Below are 24,228 nucleotides of genomic sequence, written 5' to 3'. Positions count from 1 at the left end.
CTTTAAAAGTTTTGGAGAATTCATCAGTGAGGTCATCTCTTCCTGAAATCTTTATGGGAAAGTTTTTACTTGAGGATTTAATTTCTTTAATATATATAAATTATTTAGATTTTTCAATTATTTCTTGTGTCAGTTTTAGTAAGTGTATTTTTCAAGATTTTAAAAAGCTCATCTTAGGTGTTAAGTTTATTGCCATAGAGTTGTGCAAAATATGATTCATTATACTTCTAATTTCTTTAGGGAGTATAGCGATAAAACCTTTTCTTCCCTAATACTAACTATTGGTTTATTTCTTTTATTTTTGATAAGTCTTTCCAGTTATTAATAAAATTTTATTGAAATGTTCAAGGATGTAATTTGTATTAGGGTTTTCAAAAGAAACAGAACCAATAGAGGATGTACATAAAAAGATATTTATTATAAGAAATTGCTCATAAAATTATATAGGCTGAGTAATCCCAAGATCTTCAGTCAGCAAGCTGAAGACCCAGAAGAGCTGCTGGTATAGTTTCTGTCTAAGTCTGAAGGCTTGAGAAGCAGAAGATCTAATGATGTAAGTTCCAGTCTGACTCCAAGTCCAAATCTGAAGGCAAAAGACTGACGTCACAGCTCAAAGGCAGTCAGAGAGAGAATGAAGCTCCCTTACACAGCATTTTTATTCTATTTGGGCCTTCAAAAAATTGGATAAGGCCAACCCACATTAGGGAGGGCAATCTGCGTTAATCAGTCTACCAATTCAAATGTTAACCTCATAAAGAAACACCCTAACAGACACACTCAGAAAAATGGTTAACCAAATAATGGGTACCTCATGATCCATTGAAGTTAACACAAAAAATTAATGATTACACAATTTTTGGCTTTGTAAATATTCTTACCTGCATGTTTGTTTTCTACTTTATTTTTGCTTTTATATTTATATATACTTCTTTTGGCCTTCTTGGTATTTAATTTGCAGTTCTTTTCTATTCTCTTGAGATATAAGCTTTGATGGTAGATTCTCAACCTTTTTTTTCTAATATATACATTTAAAGCTAATAGTATACTCTAAGCACTGTTTTACCTATGTCTTACAAGTTTTGATATGTCCTATTTTCATGACCGGTCAGTTCAAAATACGTTATAATTTCAATTGGTCTTTCCTATTTGATGCAATGAGTTATCTTGAAAAGTACTGATTAACCATTTGAAATTTGAGATTTCCAAATATTTTGATTATTTTTCTATGTTTCTGCTATTTATTTCTGGCTTACTTCCAATCTAGTAGGAGAACATACATTGTATGCTTTCAATCATTTGACATTTCTTAAGACTTTTTCATGACTCAGAATGTGCTCTTTTTGTTCAATGTTCCATGACCATGTGGAAAGTATATATTCTTTCTTATATCAAGTAGGTCAAATTGGTTAATGATGTTAGGTGCTTTATAAAGAAAAGAGGTTTATTTGGCTCACAATTCTTCAGGCTGTACAAGAAGTATGGTATTAGCAACTGCTTCTGATGAGGGCCTCAAGCTACTTCCACTCATGGCAGAAGGTGAAGGGGAGCTGGTATGTGCAGAGATCACATGGTGAGAGAGGAAACAAAAGAGGAAGGACAGGAAGGTGCTAGGCTCTTTTTAACAACCAGCTATCATGGGAACTACTAGAGCAAGAACTCACTCATTAGCCATTCATGAGGGATTCACCCCCATGACTCAAACACCTTCCATCAAGCCTCATCTACACCATTGGGGATCAAAATTCAACATGAGGTTTAGGGGGAAATATCCACATTATAATAATATGTTAAAAGTTTTATAATTTATTGGACATCTTCAAATACTTTTCTTTCTCCTTAACAAGTCAATGACATCTAGTTTGAATAGAAGACTCCTGAATTATGACTCTACTTCTTTCTGTAATTTATAGATATTATTCCAGTCCTCTGCATTATAGTGTTGCAAGTAAGTGGCTTATGATATTCCAATTCATTTTCTTGGGCAGAAAACATTCTTTTTGAATAATATTCTTATTTTGTTTGAAAATTTATAACATATCTTTATACTTAGAGTTCACTATTTTTATAAGTACCTTCAATACTGCTTGACTACTGCATTCAATCTTTCTTCACTTAGGAAAAAAATCTTGTTAAATAGTTGCTTGTTTCGCTCTGTCACATTCCCTTCCGAAATGCCAATTTTTTTTTAATGTTAGACATTCTGAAGATACTCTCTTCTGTCCTTTCCCTCATGATTTCCAAATCTTCATATTTTTGCTCTGTGCTTTTAAATCTTTTATCCAATTAACCTTCCAACCCATTAATTGGCCTCTGAACAGTGGCCATCTTTTTCCCCGTATAATTTATTCATTTGCAGATGCTCTTTATCTAAGTGAGGAAGTTACCTGCTGTTTGCTGAATGTATTATTATAAGTGAGTACTAAACTTTGTTAATTTTTTTCATCTATTGATATGATTGTGTGGGTTTTCTCTTTTAGTCTTTTAATATTGGAAAATACATTCATCTTTGACCATTAAAGCAATCTGCATTCCTGAGAATAAGCACATTAAATAGTAATATAGCATCCTTTTTCTTGCTTGCTGGATTTATTTACAAATGTATTTTAAAGGTTTTTGCATCTATGTTCATAGAGATATTGGTCTGTAGTTTTCTTTTGCTACAATTTCTGATCTACTTTTGGTATCAGGATAATGCTGGCCTCTTAAAATAAGTTGGGAAGTATTTCCTTTTCTATTTTATGAAAGAGTTCATACAGCATTGGAATTATTTCCTCCTGAAGTGTTTGATCAAATTAGCCAGTGAAACTACATCTACTTGGATTGGGGTGGGGTTAATTCAATTATCAGATTAATGCAATTTTCTGAATAGAATAAGGATATAAAAATACCCAGGTTTCCATTTTGTTGACTAATGGTGGCCTAAAGTTTATTACAATATCCCTTATTATCCTTTTAATGTCTGTAGAGTCTGTGGTAATTTCCTATCTTTCATTTCTGATATTGGTTATTTGCATCTTTTCTCTTTCCTACACCATCTGCCTAGCTAGTGTTTATCAATTTTGCTGATCTTCTCAAAGACCTAGTTATTGATTTCTTTTATTTTCTGTTCTGTTCATTTTTTCCAACCTCTTCTCTCTCTCTGCTATAGTTTGAAATGCTTCTATTGCCATATCTTCCAGATCACTGAGACTTTTATACAGAATTTACTCTATTAATTCCATGCAGTCAATTTTTCATTTTAAACATTGTATTTTTCACTTCTAGAAACACTATTTGTCATTTTTATATCTTCTATTTCTCTCCTCATTATATTAATAGCTCCCTTTACATTCTATAGCTGTTTCTTTGACTGATAGTTCCATTATCTCTAGCATTTATAAGTCTGTTTCTATTGGCTGATTTTTCTCCTTATAATGAGTACATTTTCCTGCCTTGTCATATCTAGTAATTTTATTGGATTCTGAATATTGTGGAACTTACACCATTAAATACTGGATTATGTTTTCTTCCTTTAAAGAGTGGTGAACTTTGTTGGGAAATTCACTTAAATTAAGTGCATACTTGATCCTTCAGAGGATTGTTTTTAAACTTTCTTAGGATGAATTTAGAATAGTTTTTATTCTGGAGCTAGATTTGTACTAATACTAAGGCAAGACTCTCCTAGTATTTCCACTAAATTATCTGGGTTTTTAACAAGCACACTCTGGTCTGACTAGTCAGAACTCAAATATCTTCCAAATCTATATATCTATGTAAGCTCTCAGAATTGTCATGGAGTTTTACCTCAAAAATGCAACAGATTCAAAGAAACTCCTCTGAAAATGTCTGGAGCTCTTTTCTGCATAGTTCTTTCTCCTCTGGAACTTGGACCCAAATGTTTAGCTGCCTCGAACTCCCCAAATTCTGATTTTTGTGTCCTCAATTCATTGAAATTATTATGTTCTGCTTGGAAGACCATACATGCACTATGATCTGGAAAATGCCTGCAGGCAACAAATCAATTGTATTAATAGATTGTAGGGCTCACCTCTTTTGTGTGCCTTCTCCTGGGATCACTATAACCTTCAACGCCTGTTGCCCACTGTCATAAAGCTGTTTTTCCATATACTTGTTCAATTTTCTGTTTTATTTACTGTGGGAGGGTAAGTTAGGCCCAGTAACTACATTATTGCTGGCAGTATAAAGTCTATCCATTGATTTATTTAGCAATGAATTTATGTTTTTGGCTCATGTACTGCAGTCAGGTCACATTTTATTATGTGGCTCTATTTTAATTTCTTCAGGTATGATTACTGTTTTTCTGCTTATGTTGTCATCTGTCTATTTCAATAGTTCTAATTCAATTTTAATTTCTTCAGGTGTGATTATTGTTTTCCTGTTTATGTTATCTGCCTATTTCAGTAGTTGTAATTCACTGGGCATGTGGTCTATTTATCACATAACTTTTCTCAGGCTTTTGGACCCTCTAAGATGACGATGATGATGATGACGACGATGATGATTTTGGATGCTTTGTGTTTTTGTTTTTGACTGCTCGCTGGGACTCATGGTTGTTGGATTTCTTTAAGAGGCAGCATTCCCTAAAATGGCTAAGAGCTCAGCAGTGTCCCTTCTGGTCCTCTGATGGATGATCGACTTTGAGGAAGCCTCCCTTTTCCTCATAGACTCCCAAGCTCAGGGCTAGAATGACTTAATTACTTTTTTTCCTTTGGAAGTCAGGAAGACCCGTAATATTCATGACAGTCAATGTTACCTATAACCCTCATCCATAATGTTTACAGATCAAGATACTTTCTATAATTGTTCACTTTATAATCCTTATGTCCATGCTTCCATGCAGATCTCCAAGTGTTTCTTGAACTCATGGGGGAAACCCCCTCACTAGTATTCTCTGCTGGTGCTTCTACACAACTGAAGACCTCACTGAACCTGGGAGCCTATAGACAGACCTCAGTAGAGGCCTAAGAAGACACAGCTAAATCAAAATTGGACAAGGAAGAAAGATGACAATGTGTCTATTGCCATCAGGCAATGTTAATTTTAACTTTTAAGATGTTTCTTGTAGGCCTTCCCCCACATGTCACTCCCATAGTACCGTTCTCTAGGAGATAAAAGCTATGTTCATAAAATAATCTATGTTGTTGGTTACTAATTTATTCTTCCAATGAAAGTTGTTTGCACTTCAATCACAACCTTTTATAAACACTAACTTAATCTAAAGTCATGTATCTGTTTGTAGGACTTTTAAATATCATGACAAGCGAGGGAGGAAGACATTTTCTGTGTGAATCCCATTATAATCATCCTAGAAATGGAATTGCTGCAACATAGGATGTGAACACATTCAGCTTTCTTAGATATTACTAGGAATTTTACCAATAGCAGTGCATAAAACTGTTGTTACTCCTCACCCTCTGCAATGCTTGAAGGTATAAGATATTTAAAGTTCTAGAAGTCTGATATGTATAAAATATTGAATTATTGTGACATTAATTTTTATTATTTGCCATTTGGATAACTTATTTTGTGAACTGACTATTCATATTATTTATTTCACACTAGATTTTTTTTTTTTTTTTTTGAGACAGTCTCACTCTGTCCCTAGGCTGGAGTGCAGTGGTGCAATCTTGGCTCACTGCAACCTCCCCCTCCCAGGTTCAAGTGATTCTCCTGCCTCAGCCTCCCAAGAAGCTGTGACTACAGGTGCCCGCCACCATGCCCAGCTAATTTTTGTATTTTTAGTAGAAATGGGGTTTCATCATGTTAGCCAGGATGGTCTCGATCTCTTGACCGCGTGATCTGCCCACCTTGGCCTCCCAAAGTGCTGGGATTACAGGCATAAGCCACCATGCCTGGCGTATTTCACACTAGATTTTATCTTTACTTACTGATAGGTGGCCTTTGAATAGTCTAGGAATGAATCTTGTGCTGAAAGATTGTAAATACTTTCTTCCAAATCTGTGACTTGCCTTTCAGATTACAGGGTAAGTTAATGTTAATGTTAGAATTGTCAAATTTATCAGTATTTCTGTTAGAGGTGGTACCTTTAGTTCTTGTATTCTTATTTAAAAAGTCTTTTTCTACCCTGAAATGATCCTATGTGTTCTTGTAAAACATTTTTAGTATTGTTCTCCATATTTAAGATATTTCCATCTGGAATTTATTTTTGTATGGTGTGAGATATGGATATAACCTAGAAATATAATTATGTTTTCCTTAATGCAAGCCAAATTTTATGTGGTTATTTATTTTATAAGCCCTGTTTATTACACCTTTTCCTCACTGATTCCCCACTGGCCAGTAAGGTCACTACTGTTTTACACCAAATTCCCCAATATGAGTCTATTTCTTGCCTCTCTCGTCTATTTGTCTATCTCTGAATCAAGCCCAGGGATCAATGTTTTGTTGTTATGGGGAACCGGAATTTTTGAGAAGCTCACTGGTTACTGTCCTCTAACTTACTGGCAGAAGATTGTTGGAAATACCTAACCATCAGAGGCAAGGTAGATGTAATTAATATCATGGCATCAAGATCAGAGAGGTACTTAGGTGCTTGACATAAATCATAATGTCTATACAGTTGAGATATAAGAACAGCTAAGTTCTAAATTGTTTGGTGCAATAAAAGAAGAAATTAAGACCCAGTGAGCAGAAAACTGATGTCAGGTACCATAATGGAAAATCACCATATTCATCCAGCTTCTAGATCTACATTTGTCAACACTGTATGAATGGGAGATAAGATCTCTTTGAAGAATTACCCTGCAATGCAACCAGAGGAATATACAATAATTATGTTTCTTGTTTGCTCCAAAGAAACCCTAAGCTATTTTGCCAGGGTAAAGGCCACAGAGGAACAAGTAATACCTAGACTTTCCAAGGCAATGCAAAATACAATCTTAGTCCTCTAATTTTAAAGAGGGCTTATAGAGGCCAAGTAATCAATGCAGTCATAGCCCAGGATAATCTGATAGTGGGTTCATAGGTCCTTGAACTCACTCTGGTTCTTTCCTCAGGTTATAAATGTGTAATTGATGCAATATATATATATATATATCTCAGGTCACATTGGCTGGAATGGGAGATATAGTAGAAAGTTCCTGAAATCTGTGTCTCCTGGTCAAGGTAAATAATCCAAAGTAGGTAAATCAGAAGAAATACCATATCACCATATCTCACAAAGAATTGCAGGGATGTCTACTACCATCAAAGAATTGAAGGATGTAGTGGTGATGCATCATTTCTCTGACAATTCATCTAGGCCTTCACAAATATCAGATGAACAATGGCAGATGAGGGTACTATAAACATAACGGTAGCTCCAATCACAGTAACTCTATGAAATATAATCCTTTTACTGGAGCAGATCAATGCAGGTTCTGGAATTTAATAAGCATTTATTAATTTAACAAAATTTTCTTCTCCATTCTCTGAGTATGGAGAATCAGAAATAGTACTTTTTCTTAGCAATAAAGCAATTTACCGTCACTGTCCTGCCTTATAGCTACTTGACTCTCCTCCCCTCTATTATGTAACTTAATTTGGCACTAGATGATAGAAAACTCTGCACACATGTATATTTATATGTATATGTGTATGGTTTTTTGCTTTGAAATTGCGAAAGGTAAAGTGTTTGAAAATGATGATTTTCCACTTCATTTCCTAAGTTTTCATGTTTTTATTCACCGGTAGACTAATTGTATCTCAAGCTTTGTAATAAACTGGTCAAATCTTTCATTTTTTTCTCATTCAGCAACATTAAACACATAGAGCTCAGAAGTGAATTTTCCTTTGACACGCAATAATCTTCAGACATTTTGAATGCAACAAAAACTTTTCCGTGGTTCCATTTCATAAGGTAAGGGTATTGGGTAAGAGTATTGTAAAACTCCCCAGCCATTTGAAGCTCTCCTGCACAATGAAATACATGAAATGCTGTAGTTTTAGAGATTGCTGGTTGATTTCAACATACAATTGAAATGATCATAACTGTCTTATTCAAACTTTGATATTTCTGCTACTACATTTTACATTTTTTTCAAATCTTCATGCTGAAAAATAATGAAAATCTTTTCACAAACATTGTTAAACTTCTCTATGTATAATTTAATAATAAAAATCTGCTTGGTCCTGCAGAACTCAGACCTCCTTTAAATCTCCTAATATACCATTTTAATTTCCTGCATGGATTTTGTTAACCTGTCAGGAGTTGTAAAACAGATAACAGAGAACTTTTGAGCATTAATAATCTATTTTTGCAGATGTGCTCCTCTCTACCTCATTAGTAGACCTGATGCCAAACTACTTTCTATGGACTGGCTGAAAAATCTCACCTCGAAGAATTAGACACCAATACTAACACTGTCTTAGAAAAAAAAATGTGCATATGGTCTCCCAAAGATACTCATCTGGTTACTTCCCATTTTCACATTTACAAATACTAATTGATCTACCTACGTGACACCATCAGATCAGAGAAAATTCGAGTGGTAGATAATGGAAATAAATATTTAAAGACACTGGACCAAGACATATGAGCTAGATACATAAAGGTCTTGTTTAAGATGATGGCTAGGAAGGTACCAAGAGCTGATTTTGCCTAATTGATAATTTTTCTTAAGCCCACTAATACTTAGTAATAACTATTAGCATAGTAACAAATCCCTCAGACAAGACAGAAATATTAGACCTGGGAAATCAGAGTGATGTAATGATATCAGCAGAAACTTTTTCATTAGTTCTGACTTCAGACTTCAATTGATCACTTATTAGCCGTGTGATCTAGGGCAAATTATTGCACCTCACTTTTATCATCAATAAACTGTAAATAGTAACACGTACCGGAGACAATTGTTGTGAAAATTAAGTAATGAAATACATCTAGCACATCATTAAGGCTCTGTGAATGTTAGCTTTTTAAAAATATTCATCTACTTTAATAGAAAACAAACTCAAAATTAGAAAGGCAAGATGATTTCTTACATTTCCTCTAGTTCGACGTTTCTGATGATATGTTTCCAAACGAAGGCAGAAGAATCAGGGAAACTTGTTTAGCTCTTATTTAGAAGCTCAATTGCCACCAAACATCACGTCTGCAGCATGGCGTTCTCACATATTTTCAGTTTCCACTCATACAAACCAATTTGACCATGCAGCATATTCACTATACCCCTGGGACAAGAGCAAGTATTCTAGTTAAGAAGATAGACTTTTCTGTGTTGGAATTACAGTCCCTAAATTCAAACTTAACTCCCAGGATATCTCCCTTTCCAACATGCCTGAGAACACAAACTAATCAAGTCCATTTATCTCCTACCTTAAGGGAGATCCTGCTAACAGCTTTGTAAATAGTGCTTTTTACAAATCTTAAAAGTCAAGATTAACAACAAAAGTAAATGCATACCCATGGGAAATGCTAATGGTAAAATGATAATGAAATTACCTCTAGCCCTTCTCCTGATGAAAAGTTTTCATGGTTCTCTTTGGATTTGTTTGCTAAAGCATATTCTGTTTTCTTGTATTGTTTTATGTTTTGTTTTGATAAAAGCATATTCTGTTTTCTTGTACTGTTTCTAGGTTTTGTATTTGAAGCTAGGGAGTGAAGAAAGTAAAGACAGCATAGGAGTTATGTAGTTTATGAGATTACTTGATGTTTCACTGGATGCCATCTTAATGATACTAGGATGTATATTTAAAGAAGTAAAATTATATCTACTTGCAGATAACATGATTCTCTATGTTAAAAAAAAAAAAAGGTGGTTCCACAAAAAAAGTTATTAAAACTAATAAAAATTCAGTAAAGTTGCAGGAAGCAAAATCAGCCTACAAAATCCAGTAGCCTTTTTTTTTTTTTTTTTGAGATGAAGCCTGGCTCTGTCACCCAGGCTGGAGTGCAGTGGCACGATCTCGGGTTACTGCAACATCCGCCTCCCAGGTTGAAACAATTCTCCTGCCTCAGCCTCCCAAGTAGCTGGGATCACAGGCACCCGCTACCACGCCCAGATAATTTTTTGTATTTTTAGTAGAGACAGTGTATTGTCATGTTTGCCAGGCTGGTCTCGAACTCCTGGCCTCGCCTCGGTCTCCCAAAGTGCTGGGATTACAGGCATTAGCCACCACACCCGGCCCAGTAGCATTTTTTTATGCATAAATAACAGACTAACTAAAAAAAAAAAAATCAAGAAAACCAGACAATTTATGATAGCATCAAAAAATCAGAATACTTAGTAATAAATTAAACCAAGGAGGTAAAAGACCTGCACGCTGAAAACAATAAAACATTGATAAAAGAAATTACAGAGGACACAAATAAATGGAAAGATATTCCATGCTAATAGATTAGAAGAATTAATGTTGTTAAAATGTCCATACTACTCAAATCAATATACAAATTTAATGCAATCTCTATCAAAACCCAATGATATTCTTTACAGAAATAGAAAAAATAATCCTAAAATTTATATGGAACCACAAAAGACCCTGGATAGCCAAAACAATTCTGCGAAACAAAAGTTGGCAGTATTATACTTTCTGATTTAAAACTCTTTTACAAGGTAATAGTAATCAAAACAGTATGGTACTGGTGTAAAAAACAGACACAAAGGCACAAGAGAATAGAGAGCATAGAAATAAATCAACCACATATAATCAACTAATTTTTAACACAGGCACCAAGAGAACACACTGGGGAAAGAGTAGTCACTTTAATAAATGATGCTGGGGAAACTGGATTTCTATGTGCAAAAGAATGAAATTTGACTTATATCTTGTGCCATACCCAAAATTCAGCTCAAAATCGGTAAAATACCTAAATGTAAGACCAGAAATGATAAAACTCTTAGAAAAAAACATGGGGGAGAAGTTCCTGAACATTGGCCTTGGCAATAATTTTTTTGGATATCACATCAAAAGCTCAGGCCCCCAAAACAAAAATAAATAAATGGGATTACGTCAAACAAAAAAGCTTCTGCACACAATCAACAAAATGAAACAACATCCTACAGATCAAAAAAACTTTGCAAACCATATATCAAATATGGGGTTAGTATTCAAAATTTATAAAGAACTCAGACAGCTTAATACTAGAAAAACAAATAATCCTATTAATAAATGGGCAAAGGACCTGAACAGATCTTTCTCCAGAGAAAACATAAAAATGGCCAACAGGTATATGAAAAAGTGTTCTACATCATTAGCCATCAGGAAAGTGCAAATCAAAACCATCATGAGAACTGCCTCACATCATTAGGATGGCCACTATAAAAAATGAAAACTAAAAAAGATAAATGCTGGTGAGGGTATGAAGAAAGGGATACCTTGTGTAGATTGATACAGTCATTATGGGAAAGATTATGGAGGTTTCTAAAGAAATTAAAATTAGAACTACCACTCCCATATTCATTGCAACATTATTCTAGCCAAGATGTGGAAACAACCTATGTGTTCCATCAAGCGACACATGAATAAGGAATATTATTCATTCCTAAAAAACAATGTGGTCATGCCATTTGCCACAACATGGATGAGCCTGCGGGAATTTACTAAATGAAATAAGCCAGACGCAGAAAGAAAAATATTGCATGATCTCATATGTGGAATCTTTTAAAAAAATTTAAATATACACAGACAAAGAACAAAACAATGGTTACTAGGGGCAGGGAAGATGTGGGGTGGAAATGGGGAGATATAAGTCAGAGGATTCAAACTAGTAGACGTGTAGAATGAACAAGTCTAAAGATCTAATGTACAACATTACTATAGGTCATAAAACTGTACTGTATACAGGATTCACGATAAATGAGTAGATTTTAGCTGCTTTTGCCACCCACAAAAGATATGAGTAATTAAGTGAAATTTTGGACATGTTAATTTCTTTCATTTTAGTAATCGTCTTACTAATGTATCATATAACATCATGTTGTATACCTTAGACACAATAAAATTTATTTTTAATAATTAAAAAAGCATTGATTTTAGCACCTTAGTAACCTGGTTTGAATTCTAATCTCAACACTGCTAGCTTTTTGACTTTCCACAAATGCTTAACTTGTCTGACTCTCAGTGTCTTCATGTGCATAAAGGTAAAATTACCTGAAATTAATTCAGAAAGAATAAATGAAACTGGCATAGTAGGCTGCAAAATGTCAGTTCTTGCTTCCCATTGTTGTATTTCCTCTTCGTCTGTATTTACTTCATCATGAGAAACTAACATAGTCTCTCATCCACCTTCATATACACACACACACACACACACACACACACACATATATATAGGGGGGGAGAGAGGGGGGGGAGGGAGAGAGAGAGAGAGAGAGAGAGAGAGAGAGTCTAGCTCTGTCATCCAGGCTGGAGGGCAGTGGTGCAATCTTGGCTCACTGCAACTCCCGCCTCCCAGGTGCAAGCGATTCTCCCGCCTCAGCCTCCTGAGTAGCTGGTATTACAGGTGCGTGCCACCATGCCCGGCTAATTTTTTTTGTTTGTTTTTAGTAGAGATGGGGTTTCAACGTGTTAGCCAGGATGGTCTCGATCTCCTGACCTTGTGATCCACCTGCCTCAGCCTCCCAAAGTGCTGGGATTACAGGCGTGAGCCACTGTGCCCAGCCCATTTATATTTTTTATAATTTTCTCCTTACTAATACATCTTCATCTTGGACACAACCAAAAAAGCAGTACTAATGAAAGACAAAGGCTAAGGAATGTTTACAGATTAAAGGAGACTGAAGGGATATGACAACAAAATGAAACATGATTCTTGATTACATTCTGGAATATAACAGCCATTAGTGAAATATTCGGTAAACTAAAATCATTACCAAAAATATTTGGTAAATAAAATCTTTAGCTGTGATAATGACATTTTATTAAGGTTAATTTCTTGATTGTGATCATTGTAATGTGGTTATGGAAAACAATATCCCTATTTTTGGTAAACACATATTAAATTATTTAGAACTAAAGAAGTATCATGTTTGCAACTTACTCTCAAATGATTCAGAAATATGTTTGTGTGTATATAGCTACATATGTATGCATGTGTATGAGTGTACACTTAAACACATATACCTATGTACATATACATACATGTAGCCAATCCTTATTATTCATGGATTCCATATTTCCAAATTCAATGCCTCACTAAAATTGACTTGTAATCACAAAATCAACACATGTGACACTTTTGGAGTCATTTGTGCACATGCACAGAGTGGTGAAAATATGAGATGCCAAATAAGCACAAATCCAGCTGACGTCGAACAAGCTATCCCCTGCCTTCTGGTTTCGCCTCTCATATTGTAAACAAATGTCCTTTTCATGGTCTATTTAGAGTAATATTTTTCACATGCTTATGCTTTGTATTGGTGATTTTGCTGTTTAAAATGTCCCCCAGACATAGAAGTGCTGTCTAGTGTTCCTAAGAGGAGGAAGGCTGTGCCTTATGAAGAGAATAATGTGTTAGAAAGTCTCTGTTCAGGCATGAGTTATGGTGCTGTCAGCTATGAGTTCACTGTTAATCAACAATATATTTTAAATAAGGTGTCTTTAAACAGAAATACACATGAAACAAAGTTTCATATTTGTGGAATCCAGTTGTGGAAAATGTGATCAGACACTCATGGGAACCTAACCCTGTATTTCTCTTAGGAACAATGACTCAGTATTTGCTAATTCAGTGTTTGCAGTGGCTTTAAAGAACAAAACTAAGACAAATACCAAGAATACAGAAAGAGAGCGAAGCAGAGTGAGAGGAATGATAAAGCAAATGTGGTAATATTAATTTGGAAAATCTGGAAGAGAATTATACAAGAATTTTTTCTACTATTTTTGTAGGTTTTCTGTAAGTCTAAATTTTACAATGAAATGTAAAGATTAAAAGCAAAACAAAATGCTGCACCCTTGGTTCAGAAACTTCTTTCAGAATCAGGAGCAATCTAGAGGCAGATGAGGGAGGTACACCAAGATGTGGGAGTCTGAGAGGCAGGCATCTGTTTACTGTAGGTGACCCTGAGCAGAATAACTAGGAAAGTATGAATAATGGTCAAGAGAAGAAGTAAAGCATACAAGAGGCATGAAGAGTCCTGAATGTGAGAAGAATCACGGAGTCAGAAGCTACTCTGATTTGTGGGAAATTGGGAAACAAAGTAAAAAAAGATAGATTTGACCAAGCATTCAGATTTAAATGTGAGGCGATTAGAAGTTCTGCTCGATAGACACTGTTTACATGGCACTAGATCAACCCAATAACTTTAAAAGAAATGGGCAGGACCAGACACTTCCTTCCTTTGCATTAATATTCATCTTTTCTCAACATTGTACTTATCACAATGCATGTACTTATCACAATGCAAATACATGTCTTCCAGTCCAACAGTCCCCAAAGTCAACTTGTTCCAGCATCAACTCAGAAGTTCAAAGTCCAGAGTCTCATCTAAATCAGATATGGGTGAGACTCATAATTCATCCTCACAACTCATCCTGAGGCAAATTCCTCTCTGTTTTGATCCTGTGAAATTAACAAGTTATATGCTTCCAAAATACAATGGCAGGACAGGCATAGGACAGACATTTCCATTTCAAAAGAAGAAAGGGGTAACTGGTCCCAAATAAGTCTAAAATCCCAAAAGGAAAACAACATTAAATCTTATCAGAATAATCTTTGATTTTATGTTCCACATTCTGGGCACACTGGTGTGGGGGCGTGGTTTTGCTGGACTCAGTCCACTCAGCAGCTCTCATGGATTGGAGTCTTGTGCCTGCCACTCTCTCAGGCTGATGCTGTAAGCTGGTAGCTCTACACTTCTGGGGTCTTGGGAATAGCTCCACTCCCACTGCTCCACTAGGCATTGTCTTAGCGGAGTCTCCTTGTGGTGGCTCCAACTCCACATTTCCGCTCAGCATTGCCCTAGGAAGAGCTCTCTGTGGTGGCTTCCTGGGCCCCTAGGCTGTCTGCAACACCATGTGAAATCTAGACGGAGGAAGCCCCACAACTCTTGTATTCCATGCACCTGCAGAATTAGGACCGCATAGTTGCTGCCAAAACTTATGGCCTGTGCCTTCCAGATCAGTGGGTCAACATGCACCATGCCTCCTTGAGCCATTGCTGGGGTAGCCAAGGAGCACTGGGCCGGAATTTAGAGAGCAGAAACCCAAGGTTTCTGCACAGCAAGCCCATGGAGGGCATTTCAGGCCCATCCCTCAAAACCATTCTGCCCTCCTAGAGCTCAGGCATGTGACTGGGGTCAGGCCTCAAGTATCTCCAAAATGCCTTCAGGGTCATTCACCCAAAGTCTTGATGGTCCCTTCTGTCTGGACTAATTTTAGCATAGGATTGCTTGGATACACCTGTGGTTTGCTTTCCTGAACATGCTTTTTTGTTCTTCAGATGGCCAGCCTGAAAGTTTTCCAAATGTTTCCATTCTTTGTCTCTTTTAATTGTAAATTCCATCTTTAAGTCTTTTCTTTCCTCTTGCATCATACTGTATGCAACTAAAAGAAACCATATAACTCCTTCAGTATTTTGCTTAGAAATTTCTTTAGCCAGACATTCTAGTTCATTGCTCCCGAGTTCCTCTTTCCATAAAGCCCTAGGGCATGAACACAATTCACCAACATTATTTGCCAGTTCATAACAAGGATGGCTTTTACTCCAGTTTCCAAAAAGATACTCCTCTTTGCCATCTGAGATTTCATTAGAATGGTCTTTATTGTTCATATTTTTAACAACATTCTGATTATAACCACTTCTGCAATCTTTACAAAGTTTCCAACCTTCCCTACAGCTCTCCCCTTCTTCTGAGCCCCCATCAGAATCACTCTTAACACTCAATTTATGGCAATCTAGGCTTTTTGTAGTCTGCTCCTCAAAATTCTTCTAGCCTCTACCTATTACCCAGCTCCAAATCTGCTTCTACATTTTCAGTGATTTGTTATAGCAACAGCCTTGCTTCTCAGTACTAATTATCTGTCTTCATCCATTTCATGTTGCTATAACAGAAATCCACAGACTGAGTAATTTATTTTTAAAAAGAAATTTACTTCTGATAGGCTAGGAAGTCCACGGCTGGGGGCCTCAAATCTGGTGAGAGCCTTCTTGTTGCATCATCCCATGACAGAAGGAGGAAGGGCAAGAAAGCAAGCAGGCACCAAACTTGTTTTTTATAATAATCCCACCATCCCCACTCTCATGATAATTATCCAACTCCCATGATAATGACAGACCATTCATGAGGGAAGAGCCCTCACGATCGAATCACCTCTTTTCTTCTTTTCTTTTTTTTTTTTTTTCTTTTTTTTTGACAGAGTTTAGCTGTCATTTAGCCCTGGCTGGAATGCAAAGCACAATCTCAGCTCACTGCAACCTCCTCCTCCTGGGTTCAAGTGATTCTCCTGCCTCAGCCTCCCAAGTAGCTGGGACTACAGGCATGTGCCACCATACCTGGCTAATTTTGTATTTTTAGTAGAGATGGGGTTTCTCTATGTTGGTCAGGCTGGTCTCAAACTCCCTACCTCAGGTGATCCGCCCACCTCGGCCTCCCAAAGTATGGGATTACAGGGGTGAGCCACCACGCCTGGCCAAATCCCCTGTTAAGGGTCTCACCTTTCAACATTGTTGCACTGGGAATTAAGTTACCAACACATGAATGTTGGGGGAGACATTCAGACCATAATAGAATGTGACATACATACAAAATGGGCAAAATTAATAAGTGTACAGCTTAATAAATTTTACAAAGTTATCAAGAAAAGAATATCATCAGTATAGCAGTTGTCTTCATACTTCCTCCCAGTCACTATTTCCCTTAAAGGTACCATTATCCCACTGCCATATGTTAGTTTTGCCTATGTTTGAACTTTATATAAATAATATTATGCAGTATGTACTCTTCTTACCTGGTTTCTTTTATTTAATATTGTCTCTATGAGTGTCATTTACTTTTTTCATGTAATAATAGTTTGTTCATTCTTATTGCTGTATAATATTCTCTTGTTTGAATATGTTAAAATTTATTTATTCTGTTTACTATTGAATGACATTTGATTGTTTTCAGTTTGGGGTTATTATCAATAGTACTGTTATAAACACCTTTATATTACATTTGGTACACATTTACAAATGGTTTTTATACCCAGTTGTGATATTGTTGGGTTATTGAGTATATGTATGTTCAGTGCTCAGTTTTAATCTGTCAAACAGTAGTTATGGTTGTTAAAACAATTTATACATTCAATAGTGGTGTATTAAAAATTATCCTGGATTGTTTTATTGTTGTTTGCTATTTTACTTGACTATATTTGGAGAATATATTCTGCAAAACCTGTACTTCTTGAAAGGTAAAATTTTAATTGTGACCAAGAACATGAACAACTTTTAAAAATATTCCCTTAACCAAGAGAAAAAATGTATAGTCTATGCTTGTTTATACACACACACAATCATCAAATTGAGACCTGAATAACTTTGGAGCAGTAGGATATTTCAAGATACAAAGACAATAGCATATAAATGCCAGTCTCTCTACATTAATATATAAACTTAATGCACTTCCAAACAAATTACAATAAGGTGTTTTGTAATGTAAAATTATACTATGCTTACGCACAAAAACAATTTTAAAAAATCAACTATCATGAAAAATTGAAACTAAAGTAGTAAGGAGATGCTTGTCCTACTACATACGATGCATTACCATCAAGTTACTATAAACTTTAACATAATGTGTTGGTAGAGGAATAGCCAAATAGGAAAACATAGAGTCTAGAAACAAATTCAAGTACATAGAAATTTTACATACAATAAATACAGTTTTACAATATGTTTGATAAAATGAACTGTATTTAACAACTATCTATCTTGAAGCAAATAACATTATTTTTCAGCTATCCATTCAGCATAACTGGCTATCCATTCAGAAAAAAAGACCTATAGACTACTTGATATCACACAAAAAATAAATTATACATTAATTTAAAAACTAAACATTCAAAAATTAAGTTTATCAGCAGAATACTGAAAAGAATGTGTAACTTTGGGATTGGTGGATGATCTAATAAGAATATTTTGGAATTCAGAAGTCATAATGATCAATAGATTTGACTATATAAAAATTAAAATTTCATTTAAAAATTTAGAGATAGGCTGGCAGAAAAGATTTGCAATATATTTAACAAAGGTTAAAACCAAAGAAAATGACTGAATAAACTGTGGTTTAAACCTAAATGTTACTCGGCTATTAAAAACAATGAGTTAGATCTACATGCACTGACATAAAAAAATGACCATTTTTTGGGTCACTGACCAAAATTATTTTTTCATCTCTATTCTGGGAAGATAATGACAGTAGTACAGCTTTCTTCTTGAAACCTCACGTAAAAACAGTCAAAGTAACTATAGAGAAAAATCAAAATATTTACAACAAAAATTGAAAGCAGGGTACCACCATGAACCATGAACTACAAACAGAGACAAAATACCAATAACCACAAGATCTAAATGTTATTGAAATCTGTATGAGAGAAAACAGAGGGAAGCAAGCATGTACCTGACTGACCTAAGAACAGGATAGCACAAAATAGTCATCTTAAACTTTGGCAGACCAATTTGAAAACAGCAGCTACATCTAGGAAGGGTTTTGCACCCTCCAGTAGTTTTTAAGGGCAAATAGCCACGGTAAGGCTAAAGAGTTTGGAGCAGCCTAGCCCCTCTAAACTCTTGAAATTCTCTTGTAGGACAGGATCACACACCAAGAAGAAACTTCTGGGAGCAAAATGAAAACTGAGAAGGATTGGTATACAAGAAACAAAGAAAAGAGGAAAGCCAAATAAAATTGGGCAGAGTGAATAAAGTCAACAAATCATAGAAAGCAGCATGCCATATATTTAACACTACACAGAAACAAAAAGAAAAAGAAAATTTGTGAAGACAGAAAGCTATCTAAACCAAGATCATTCTGAAAATTTAGAAGAACGGAAATCATACTAAAATGAGCAGCATAAAGGTATTGAGATCAAATTCCATATAAAATTACTGCAGGAAAAAGAATAAGAACCAGGATGACATCTGTATACAATAAAACACACCAGAAAGATACATTCAAAAGACAGATAACAGGTGTAAAGTACTATTTCCAAACAAGCTAAAAGGTATTAAGAAAATTTACAAAATACAAAAAAAACAGTGTAACTTAAAATACAAAAATTCAAAACTGAGGTAATGGAACTCAAGAATTAGAAATAAGGGAGAAAATCATTTTAGAAATCAAGACTTAGCTAGAAGAAACACAGGAGTGAATAAGCACAACAAATACTGTCTTAGGGACTTTAGGAGAAAATGGTAGATAGCAGGTGGGACTAACTTGCAGCTCCTACTCAGCAGGACAGAGCAGTGTGTAGAACCCACATTGTGAACTTTTGCTCCAAGAACTACTGCAGGAAGATACCAGGAAAGCCAAGATAACCCACAGACCCTCTGAAGGAGGTGAATTGCCACTGTAGGCTCCATGGGACAGCTGAGGAACACCAAAGACAAACAGCATAATCTCTTGGAAGCTCTATGGCCCCGCTCATGGCCTGATCCTCCATATACTATCACAGCTGATGCACTCTTGAAAGCATCACATCCTGGCTGGAGGCCAACAACACAGAACCAGTGCACTTAACAATAATACAACCGAGGACCCTCAAAGTCCACTTTGCTCCCTTACTACCTCTGCTGGAACAGGTGCTGGTATCCACGGCTGAGAGACCTGAAGATGAATCACATCACAGGACTCTTTGCAGACATTCCCCAGTACCAGCCTGGGGCTCCACTGGGTGGCTAGATCAAAAAGAGAAATAACAATTGCTGCAGTTTGGGTCTCAGGAAGCCCCATCCCTAGGGAAAAGGGGAGAGCACCACATCAAGGGAGCATTCTGTGAGACAAAGGAATCTGAACAGCAGCCCCTGAGTTCCAGATTGTCCCTCTGACATAGTCTACCCAAATGAGAAGGTACCAGGAAAACAATTCCGGTAATACGAAAAACAAGGCTCTGTAACAGCCCCAAAAGATCACACTAGCTCACCAGCAATGGATCCAGACCAAGATGAAATCTCCAAATTGCCAGAAAAAGAATTCAGGAGGTGAACTATTAAGTCAATCAAGGAGGCACAAGAGGAAGGTGAATTCAAACTTAAAGAAATTAAAAAAAAAAAAACTGATACAGGTTATTAATGAAGAAACCTCCAACAAAATAGAGAGTATAAATAAAAAACAATCACAACTTCTGGAAATGAAGGACACAATTAGAGAATTTCAAAATACACTGGAAAGTTTCAGCAATAGAATCAAACAAGTAAAAGAAAGAACTTCAGAGATCAAAGACAAGGCTTTCAAATTAACCCAATCAGACAAAGAAAAGGAATTTTAAAATGTACAAAGTCTCCAAGAAGTTGGAGACTATGTCAAACGACCAAACCTAAGAATAATTGGTGTTCCTGAGGAAGAAGGGAATAATCAAGGAAAATTTCCCCAACCTTGCTAGAGATCTAGACATTGAAATACAAGAAGCTCAAAGAACACCTGGGAAATTAATCACAAAAATATAATCGCCCAGGCACATAGTCATCACGCTATCTAAAGTCAAGACAAAAGAAAGACTCTTAAGAGCTATAAGGCAAAAGCATTACATAACCTATAAAGGAAAACCTATCAGATTAACAGTAGATTCCTTAGCAGAAACCCTACAAGCTAGAAGGGATTGGGGTCCTAGCTTTAGCCTGCTCAAACAAAATGTTTATCAGCCAAGAATTTTGTTTCAAGCAATACTTAGCTTCATAAATGAAGGAAAGATAAAATTTTTTCAGACAAACAAATGCTGAGAGAATTCACCAGTACCAAGCCAGAACTACAAGAACTGCTAAAAGGAGCTCTAAATCTTTAAACATATCCCTGAAACACATCAAATTAAAATCCCCTTAAAGCATAAATCTCATAGGACCTATGAGACAACACAATGAAATAAAACTGAGGTATTCAGGCAACAAATAGCACAATGAATAGAATAGTATCTCATATCTTAATGCTAACATTGAACACAAATGGCCTAAATGCTCCATATAAAAGATACAGAATAGTAGAATGGATAAGAATTCACCAGTCTGTTCCAAGATAGCTGACTAGGAACAGCTCTGGTCTACAGCTCCCAGCATGATCAACGCAGAAGACGGGTTATTACTGCATTTCCAACTGAAGTAACTGGTTCATCTCACTGGGACTAGTTGGACAGTGGATGCAGCCCATGGAGGGTGAGCTGAAGCAGACAGGGCATCGCCTCACCCAGGAAGCGCAAGGGGTCAGGGGATATTCCTGTCCTAGCCAAGGGAAGCTGTGACAGACCGTACTGGGAAAACTGGGACATTGCTACACAAATACTGTGCTTTTCCAATGGTCTTAGCAAACGGCACACCAGGAGATTATATCCTGCGCCTGGCTCAGTGGGTTCCATACCCATGGAGCCTTGCTTGCCGCTAGCGCAGCAGTCCGAGATCGAACTGCAAGGCGGCAACCTGTCTCAGGGAGGCACATCTGCCATTGCTGAGGCTTGAGTAGGTAAACAAATCTGCCAGGAATTTCGAACTGGGTGGAGCTCACCACAGCTCAAGGAGGCCTGTCTGACTCTGTAGACTCCACCTCTGGGGGCAGGGTATAGCTGAACAAAAGGCAACAGAAACTTCTACAGACGGAAACCTCCCTGTCTGACAGCTCTGAAGAGAGCAGTGGTTCTCCCAGCACGGTGTTTGAACTTTAAGGATGGACAGAGTGCCTCCTCAAGTGGGTCTCTGACCCCTGTGTAGCCTAACTGGGAGACACTTCCCAGTAGGGGCTGACTGACACCTTATACAGCCAGGTGCCCCTCTGAGATGAAGCTTCCAGAGGAATGATCAAGCAGCAATATTTTCTGTTCTGCAATATTTGCTCTTCTGCAGCCTCTGCTGGTGATACCCAGTCAAACAGGGTCGGGAGTGGACCTCCAGCAAACAACAGACCTACAGCTGAGGGACCTGATTGTTAGAAGGAAGGCTAACAAACAGAAAGGAATAGCATCAACATCAACAAAAAGGACATTCACACCAAAACGTCATCTGTAGGTCACCATCATCAAATACCAAAGGTAGATAAAACCACAAAGATGGGAAGAAATCAGAGCAGAAAAGCTGAAAATTCTTAAAACCAGAGTGCCTCTTCTCCTGCAAAGGATCGCAGCTCCTCGCCAGCAATGGAGCAAAGCTAGACAGAGAATGACTTTGACAAGATGACAGAAGTAGGCTTCAGAAGGTCGGTAATAACAAAATTCTCTGAGCTAAAGGAGAATGTTCAAACCCATCGTGAGGAAGCTAAAAGCCTTGTAAAAAGATTAGACAAATGACTAACTAGAATAAACAGTGTAGAGAAGACCTTAAATGACCTGATGGAGCTGAAAACCATGGCACAAGAACTAAGTGACACATGCACAAGCTTCAGTTGCTGATTGATAAAGTAGAAGAAAGGGTATCAGTGATTGAAGATCAAATTAATGAAATGAAGCGAGAAGAGATGTTTAAAGAAAAAAACAGTAAAAAGAAATGAACAAAGCCTCCAAGAAATATGGGACTAGGTGAAAAGACCAAATCTACATTTGATTGGTGTGCTTGAAAGTGAAGGGGAGAATGGAACCAAGTTGGAAAACACTCTTCAGGATATTATCCAGGATAAATTCCCCCAACCTAGCAAGGCAGGACAACATTCAAATTCAGGAAATACAGAGAACACCACAAAGGTACTCCTTGAGAAGAGCAACCCCAAGACACACAATTGTCATATTCACCAAGGTTGAAATGCAGGAAAAAATGTTAAGGGTAGCAAGAGAGAAAGGTCAGATTACCCACAAAGGGAAGCCATCACATTAATAGAGGATTTCTCGGCAGAAACTCTACAAGCAAGAAGAGAGTGGGGGCTAATATTCAACATTCTTAAAGAAAAGAATTTTCAACCCAAAATAATTTCATATCCAGTCAAACTAAGCTTCATAAGTGAAGGAGAAAAAAAATCCTTTATAGACAAGCAAATGCTGAGAGATTTTGTCACCACCAAACCTACCTTATAGGAGCTCCTGAAGGAAGCACTAAACACAAAGGAAAAACCAGTACCAGCCACTGCAAAAACATATCAATGTGTAAAGACCATCGATCCTAGGAAGAAATTGCATCAACTAACAGACAAAATAACCAACTAACATCACAATGACAGGGTCAAATTCACACATAACAATATTAACCTTAAATGTAAATGGGCTAAATGCTCCAAATAAAAGACACAGACTGGCAAATTGGATAAAGAGTCAACACCCATCAGTGTGTTGCATTCAGGAGACCCATCTCACATGGAGAGACAAACAGGGTCAAAATAAATGGATAGAGGAAGATCTACCAAGCAAATGGAAAACAACCACCAAAAGAAAAAAACAGGGGTTGCAATCCTAGTTTCTGATAAAACAGATTTTAAACCAACAAAGATCAAAAGAGACAAAGAAGGCCATTACATAATGGTAAAGGGATCAATTAAACAAGAAGAACTAACTATCCTAAATATATATGCATCCAATACAAGAGCACCCAGATTCATAAAGCAAGTCTTTAGAGACTTACAAAGAGATTTGGACACCCACACAATAATAATGGGAGACTTTAATACTCTACTGTCAACATTAGACAGATCAACGAGACAGAAAGTTAATAAGGATATCAAGGAATGGAACTCAACTCTGCACCAAGCAGATCTAATAGACATCTACAGAACTCTCCACCCCAAATCAACAGAATATACATTCTTCTCAGTACCACATCGCACCTATTCCAAAATTGACCACAGAGTTGGAAGTAAAGCACTCCTCAGCAAATGTAAAAGAACAGAAATCACAACAAACTCTCTCTCAGACCACACTGCAATCAAATTAGAAGTCAGGTTTAAAAAACTCACTCAGAACCACACAACTACATGGAAATTGAACAACCTGCTACTGAATGACTACTGGGTAGATAACAAAAAGAAGGCAGAAATACAGAGGTTCTTTGAAAACAATGAGAACAAAGACACAATGTACCAGAATCTGTGGGACACATTTAAAGCAGTGTGTAGAGGAAACTGTATACCACTAAATGCCCACAAGAGAAAGCAGGAAAGATCTAAAATCGACACCTTAACATCACAATTAAAACAC

This window comes from Rhinopithecus bieti, unplaced genomic scaffold (genome assembly GCF_001698545.2).
Source record: "Rhinopithecus bieti isolate Rb0 unplaced genomic scaffold, ASM169854v2 scaffold_32105, whole genome shotgun sequence".
In the NCBI taxonomy this organism is placed as follows: Eukaryota; Metazoa; Chordata; class Mammalia; order Primates; family Cercopithecidae; genus Rhinopithecus; species Rhinopithecus bieti.
This window is presented reverse-complemented; position numbering follows the sequence as displayed.